General features: G+C 52.0%; 1 long non-coding RNA gene across 1 annotated transcript; it reads left to right on the top strand.

The window, feature by feature from the left end:
- Window positions 1-3,054: 3,054 nt before the first annotated feature.
- Window positions 3,055-6,365, top strand: LOC109495661. Its single transcript, XR_002151238.2, has 2 exons — window positions 3,055-3,323; window positions 4,236-6,365. It is a non-coding gene; the product is annotated as an uncharacterized LOC109495661 (long non-coding RNA).
- Window positions 6,366-7,247: the final 882 nt, after the last annotated feature.

Raw genomic sequence — 7,247 nt, 5'->3', positions numbered from 1 at the left:
GTCCCCATCAGGTTTCTGGGAACAAGTTGTCTCCTTGTGTCACACTTAACTTTCCCGTTTCACCCCTAGGACACAAGCCCACTCCAAGTGTTGTGCCATAGTGGCTCTTGGAAACGTCTTTTCTGGTGCCCCTTTCCAGGAGAAAGAATTACAATTGATTCCACAGACCTTTATGAAGGATGTCAGGCACAGTGCTGGGAATGGAGGCAGAGCGGCAGAGTTAGAGGAGATTATAACCAGAATTTAGTCCAGAGGGACTGATAGGTAATGCTGATGTTAATCAGGTGTCAGAACAGTTGGGAGAGTTTGCAATCTTTTACCTGTTCCCTCGAAAGCCATAGATGTGGCAGTAAGATATGGGCTGGAAGTCACAGCAGAGGGAATGTGTGTGGGGACCAAAGATCTCACAGCAGAGAAGCCCAGGCTCGGGCATGTTGAGGGGGAAGAAGAAATGAGAAACAAGGATAAATAGTGCACCAATCTGAACCGTGAAGCCCTACATTAGAGAAAGTGAATAAATACCCTCATAATGGCAAGCTCCTGAGTGGAGACTGGAGGCAGCCTGTGTTCCTGGTGCAACCACCCTGCCCTCCCAGCTCCCTTCTTTTCTGCCCACAGACACCCTTGAAAGAGTCTGGAAATGCCTCTTCGAGCCTTGGGACTAGAAATGGCGAAGAAGAGAGGGCATCTAGGTGTTTCGCTTCCCGAGCTGACGTTGGAACAAAGAACCAGACTGAGTGGTGGGGAGACAGGTGTCTTTTGTCAAAGCCACCCAGAGGTGCTTCCAACCCCCCTCTAGATTCACCATACAAACCGGTGCCCAAATGGTCCACAGAGCACCTTCCTGGACCTTGTTGAATCAGATTGGGGCAGAGATTAATAACAATAATAATAATAGTAAATATCTGCTGTTATTATTATATCATTATTATTTTTAGGGCAGGGGAGTCCTTCCTGGCTGTGTCAACTGGGATACAGTTTGTTTCCATTTTTCACAACAAATTTGAAGGTCAAAGATGACCCTTGGAGGGCAAGAATAGAACCAGTAGGACTTATGCTTCTTTTCTGCCCTAGCTACCCACGTCCCCTCCCTTTCCCCGCATTTTAGGGCCGTCAGATTTGTCTGCAGTCTGCCGCTCTGATTCTAGTCCTACCCTGGACCAGAGGGAGCTTCTGAACCACAGTGTGAGGGCTCCTTCCTCAGGGCTTTCATTGAAGCTAACCAACCCCCTGTCCTCCCTTACCTTTTCAGAGTCAGCTCAAATGTTGCCCTCTCTCTGGAACCTTCCCTCCGTCTCATAGACAAAAGCTGACATTTCCCTTTTGGGGACTACTCGTAGTGCTTTTCTCGCTGGCTTGTTCTGATGTCTGTTCAGGTATATGCACATCTAAGTCGGGAGCTCCTAAAGGGTAAACACTGCCTCTCACTCACCTGGAACCGAGTTGACGCTTTGATGGAGTGAGGCGGTGAGGGAGAGCGTGACTGAATGAATCTGTGAACTAATGAATGAAATACAGGAAGGGAGAGACAAGGACATAGGGTCTCCAACCCACTAGTGTGTGCCTGTTGGCCAGGGACTCTCTGCTTCTCTCTCTACGTGACTAGTTGGAAAATGGAAGAGCTGAGACTGTATTAAAGCAAACTGAGTCCAGTTGGCAGGGAAACCATGTGCCCTGACAGCTACGGGGAGGAATCCCCATCCTTAGGAATATTATCACCTGGAAAATCTCCATCCCCTCCCCTTTCCCTTTCTTCCAGAAAGAGCATAGAATGCTCTAGGCAAATGTGACACCATCCGGAAGCAGAGGCAGCATGGAGAGTTTGTTATTAAGAGCCCTCACGTGGAGGTCAGTAGACCCAGATAAATTAGAATCTTGACCCTACCCTGGCTGCATGAACCTGAGAAAGAAATTCTCTCTCAGAGCCTCGGTTTCTCCATCTATTTGGTGAGAAATGTGGATTAGGTGATTTCTAAAGAGATGTTGAACAGGTGGGATTCAGTTTTATGAAGGCCTTGGGACAGGACTGCAGGAAGATGCCCTAGAGATTGGGTTCTTGAGTTCTCCTCTTGACCTGCAGAAGGGCGGGCTCTCTCTTGCTGCACACCAGGAGATCTGCCACGAGATCAAATGGAAAGCAGGCTAAAATTCTAGGCAAAACGCGCTACAAGTGAGGAGGCTTCAACTTCCCTTGCCCTCCCGGGGCTTCCAGAGGGCGCCTGGGGAGAGGGGAGTGGGAAAGGGGAAGGAGGGAGGGCTTGGAGGGGTCACCGCTGAGCAAAGGAAGGTGGAATTAAAATAATCAGGGTTGAGAGCCCAACCTCTTTAACGTTTCCCGATGAGTTTGCTGGCTCTTTCTACAATTCCTTCTGCCTCTCCCCAACATTCCCCTCAGACGGGGTAGTGTTTTCCCACCCCCCCAGGAATAGAAGGGAAGCAGATCACAAAGCCTCCTGGATTACACAGGCCATTGGCTTCTCACAAAAGAGCGGCAAACTCACTCTGTGCCAAATGCCGGGGAAACCCACTGGTTGGGCCTCTGTTCCGACCCTTGGGCCCCTTTCTACGACTGTCCCTTGAAGGGCTGTCGGCCCTCTGCGGCATTCCGGAAGTGCAGGGCTAGGAAGCCGGTCACGGCTAAAAGCTCAAAGACCACCTATTGCCACTGCGCACTCGCATGGGTGTGTAAGCACGGGAGAGCCACAGGGCCTCTACTCGCCCAGATAAGATCTGCGCCTTCCCCTTGTCCTTCCCCAAGTCTTCGGGAGACCAGAGCCTTCGGGAGACCAGAGCCTTCGGGGCCAGTGCTCAGATAACCTGCAGTGTCCCTCCAGTGACAAGAGACCTCACCTCCCTTTTCTGGTGTTTACAGAACAATAAGAAAGCAAGGTTAGGTGCAGAAGGGCCTGGCCAGCCCTGCCACCCCCCTGGGGGGGGGGGGGTGCGGGTTCTGAGGGGCGGAGCCAGTTGTCCAAGCCCTCCCTCCATTGGTCGGGCCTAGCAGGTAACCCGAAGCGGCGCCAAGAGGTGCATAAATAAAGAGTGAACCTAGTACCACCTCCTTGGAAGGGGCTGAGTCCTTCTTCACCTTTGCCTTGGAAAAACCAGTTTCTCTCTCCTCTATTGTCTGTTACCTGCTTCTCAAAGTTCAACTGAGCCCCTCCGTAGTCCCAACCCTCTCTTCCAGCCACCTGGGCTCCCTCTCCTCCGGCTCCACTTTTCTCTGCTTCCATATGTTTTTTTTTCTTAAAGGGAGAAGGACTCTTCGGGACTGGCCCTCCCGCCTCCCTCAGGAACAGGCCTGCGGGACTGGACGCGACACAGTAAGTGTTTCCTCCTTCTTACTCCCTGTCCTCCAACCTTAGGAGTGAAAGAGCTCTCCGGGTCTCGGAACTCCTATTCTTCCTCTCATACACATGGGTCCTTACCCATCTCTTTGTTCCGAATCATCTTACGAGAAATCTGTTATTTCGCATCAAGCTCAAAGTAGGCCCTGATAGCTGAAGGTACAGACGTTCACACTGACAGGTGAGTCTGAAATCTGTGATTTGGGGTGCTTTGGAGAACCAGAGCTGAGTGCCTGTACCTGGAAGATCATTGGACAGTAAGAGTAGAGCATGAGCTGTGGAAAAAAGCCCAACTCACTGGAAGTTGATTATCAACGTCTTCCCAAGCTAAAATTGGGGGACTTGCTTCGAGGTAGCCAAATCCCCAGCCAGTTCTATGTTTGGGGGATGATTGCCAGTGATCTCAGGCAATCAATGTCATCGATAATGGGAATTGGGGTGGTAAGGTGGGTGCTGAGCAGTTAAGCACCGAGATACAGTTCTGTCTGATTTTGAGATTTATCCGACTAGAGGAATGGGGGAGAGGGGGCTGGCTTTTCAGGGCTGGGCTGGAGGGTATAACGGTTATAAAAAGAAATTCAGGACCCGGTTCCATTGGTTCTCATGTCCAAGTTGGTTTCATTAGGAAGCCAGCTGGGGCACAGTCCTGAGGGCCACTGGGGAGCAGGTGAGCAGTCACTGGATGAACTTACTCAAGCCGAACACATGCATGATTTGCTTCTCTGACCCAGCCCCTCACTGCGGGTGGCCAAGCAGAAAGCACTGGGGCGTCAAGGTGACAAAGGCATGGTGGACAGAGAATCCTGAACTCTGGGTGCGGGGTCCAGAGTGGGTCAAGCTCCTGATACAGGTTCTGGCTCATCTTTTCTTTTCTCTGCCTTGTCGCAGGTCTGTAGGGCAAGGGTGGATGATAAGAGAAGGGCCTACCTTTTCTGGACTGTCTAATGTCAACGCCACCTCCCATGTGCATGGCCTTTCACGGTTAAAGTGCTTTTACAGACACTGTTGTCTCCGGAGTATGTACCCTCGAGGCTCAGAACCCCCCACGAGGGTGAGACTGTGCACATTCCAACAGAGGACTTGAAGAATCTGGTGGACCATACACGTTGGGAGGGTAAGAGTGGCGTGACGAGGGTCTGAAGGGAGACAAATGGACCCCTTTGCTTTCCGAGTTGGACTGAAATCCAAAGAGAAAGCGGAGAACCCTCCCATCCCGCTGCCTTCTGCCATCATTTATCAGAGTCAGCCAGGCTGGTCTCTTTCTTCCCTTGACTGTGACATGGGCCATGGGCAGTGCGGGAGGATTACAAAGTCTAGCTAATTCACAACCAGGGCACGTTTCTCTCTCGCGATCGAGAATTGTGAGTATTTGTGAAGAAGGCTGAGTGGGAGAGAATGGGCCAGGCTGCTTCTTGTCGGCACCCAGATCCCTGCCCCCAGCATCCCCTGTATTCACCCTGACCAAGGAAAGCCAGGCCCTTCCTCAGCGACAGAAGGAACACCCAAGCCCTTGTTTAAGAAGAGCCTTTTCTAGAGGGCCTACACCCAGGGGGCTGGATCTTGGGGGAGGAGCCACATTTTAAGCTAGTGTCTCCCTATATCGGGTCGGAACAAGCCCCAGGAAGAAAGTGTTCCAAACAACAGGGTGGATCTGCCCAAACTCACCCAGTCTGCATGTTGGTGCTGAGAACAGCCTTTTATGGGGCTTGCGCTGAGCCACAGGCATGCCTGAACACCGCGAGGAAGAGGCCGGAACAGCAACTAAACAGCAATTGTGGGATGGGCATTGCTTTTAAGAGGACGGAAAGCCTCAGATAGGCTCCAGCCTCCCTGTTTGGTTCAGCCCCTGAAAGCCAGGGCTACCTCCTCTCTCCCCACATCCCCCATCGCCATGCCCAAAGATTTTATGCTTGTTTCCAAGCAGATCTGGCAAAGGACGCGGGGTCGCTGGAAAGTAGACATCCTAGATATGTGGGTAGGGGTGAGACCAAAGAGTCTCACCCTCCTCTGCCCACCCCTGCCCTCAGGAGTGGGCCTGGCTCCAACCCCGGCATTCTGGTGTTTCCATAGCTCCTCACCCACCTCCTCCTGGTTTCACACTGGCAAACGGGCCCACAAAGTACTGTTCCTGCTCTTTGGTGCATTCCGGAAAGGAGTGCCCTTCCCCTGCATTCCATCACCTTGGGAAGCACGCTCATTATAGATGGATTTTCCCTAGCAGTTTCAGAGCCCCTGCCTCCCCCAGCCAGGACCAACCACATTGAGCTCAGTCATGGCACATGCAGGGGGCCCCAGACAAAGGGAGCAGACAACCAGCAGCCCAACTAGGGATCTACAGAGAAGGTTCTCCAGGGACTTGTCTGGGATGACTGCTTTGAGGGCAAGAGGCAGCAAGAGCCCCCCAGCCCAGCAGCCCCAGCCCTATGGCTCAGCACTGTCTGCCTGGGCTGCAGGCAGGCACGGGAGTGTCTCGGTGAGCTGGCTCCTGCGGCCACCCAGCTGCACAGGACACTGGGGAGGGCTGTGAGGACACACACAGGTCCTCCACGGCTCCCGAGACCGTGTGTCAAAGATCCCTCGGGCCTTTAGCCAAGGCAATAACCGTACACGCAGAGGCCAGGGTGGCCACGCGGCCCACCCTCTGGGAAAAAGAGCCCCAGACATTCCATGTGTTTCTCTTGTCCTTCATTCCACCGGAGTCTGTCTCGTACCCAACCAGATTTCAGTGGAGTGAAGTTCACGAGGCGTGGAGCAGACACCGCGGCAGCAGCGGCCGCAGCGGCAGAGAGGAGCTCCGACTTAGGCAAAGAAAGGCCCAGGGAGGGATGTGAGCGGTGCAGGAGACATCTGGAGCGCATCTCCTCCTGCAGAAGGGGGTGGGGTGGGGGGGCGCGATGGGCAGATTGCAAAAAACACCACAGATGGGAGCCGCTTATTCCTCCTTGTCTAAAATTGATGCTTTGGAAATGTGTGTTTTCTGTAACTTACAAAGATTAAAAGTTGCCTGCCTGCTGGAAAGCCTGCCTCTGTGATTCATGCTGTGGGGTGCCGACTCCCCCGGCCTTCTAAGTCACCTCCTCTTTGGGCTAGAATGGAGACAGGAGCTGGAACAATGGCCACCGGCTCCTCTCTCTCTCCGGGGTGCCCCAGGCTGGTGGCCTGAACTCTGTTTGCAAGCTGCTAGGAGCCCTGCTACCCTCAGCCTCCCCACGGTGCCAGCAGGACCTGCAGAACGGGGTAAAAAACTCGATTAAGATTTGTTTAAACCCATTTATATTGTAATAAAATAAATGTAAATAAGATTTAAGTGAAGGCAGACTGCAGATATTTCAGATGCTATACAAGATATATCTCATATAGTATGGGCGTAAATTCCGCTAAGGTTAATGCACTTAAACATATTTGACACATAAAAATGTCAGGTCCACCATTAATCATTTACCAATTGTAATTGCCTTTATATGGGTCTCTTCTCCCCAAGACATATGCTTAAAACACCAGGCTTGGTAGAAATCTGGGAGGGAAGAAAACAAATAATACTTCTCAGCTGTCAGGGTCTATGATTTGCTTTGATAGATTTAGCGCTGATTTCATTGGCTTTACAAGCCTGTGTGATTTTTTTTTTACTTTACATCTCTCCTTTAGGGAAGGAGAAGGTTGTGGGGAGGAGGGAGAGACCCTAAGTCCAAAGAGAGTCCCACCCAGGTATGGAGGAGATGGCCAGGCCTTTATGTTAATTGCCCCTTCCTCGGGTAAACAGGGTCTCCTTCAGGGAGCCAGTCTAGCTAAACAGGCAAATTCTGAACAAAGCCTTGCTCTGACAAGTCTTCAGAAAAACCGGTTTTCACCTCCAGAATGCGCCCCAGGCAGCAAAGCCCATAGATACCCTGGCCGAGTGGT

The sequence above is a fragment of the Felis catus genome, chromosome F1 (genome assembly GCF_018350175.1).
Source record: "Felis catus isolate Fca126 chromosome F1, F.catus_Fca126_mat1.0, whole genome shotgun sequence".
In the NCBI taxonomy this organism is placed as follows: domain Eukaryota; kingdom Metazoa; phylum Chordata; class Mammalia; order Carnivora; family Felidae; genus Felis; species Felis catus.
The sequence above is the reverse complement of the archived record's forward strand: the minus strand, read 5'-3'. Positions and strand labels throughout refer to the sequence as shown.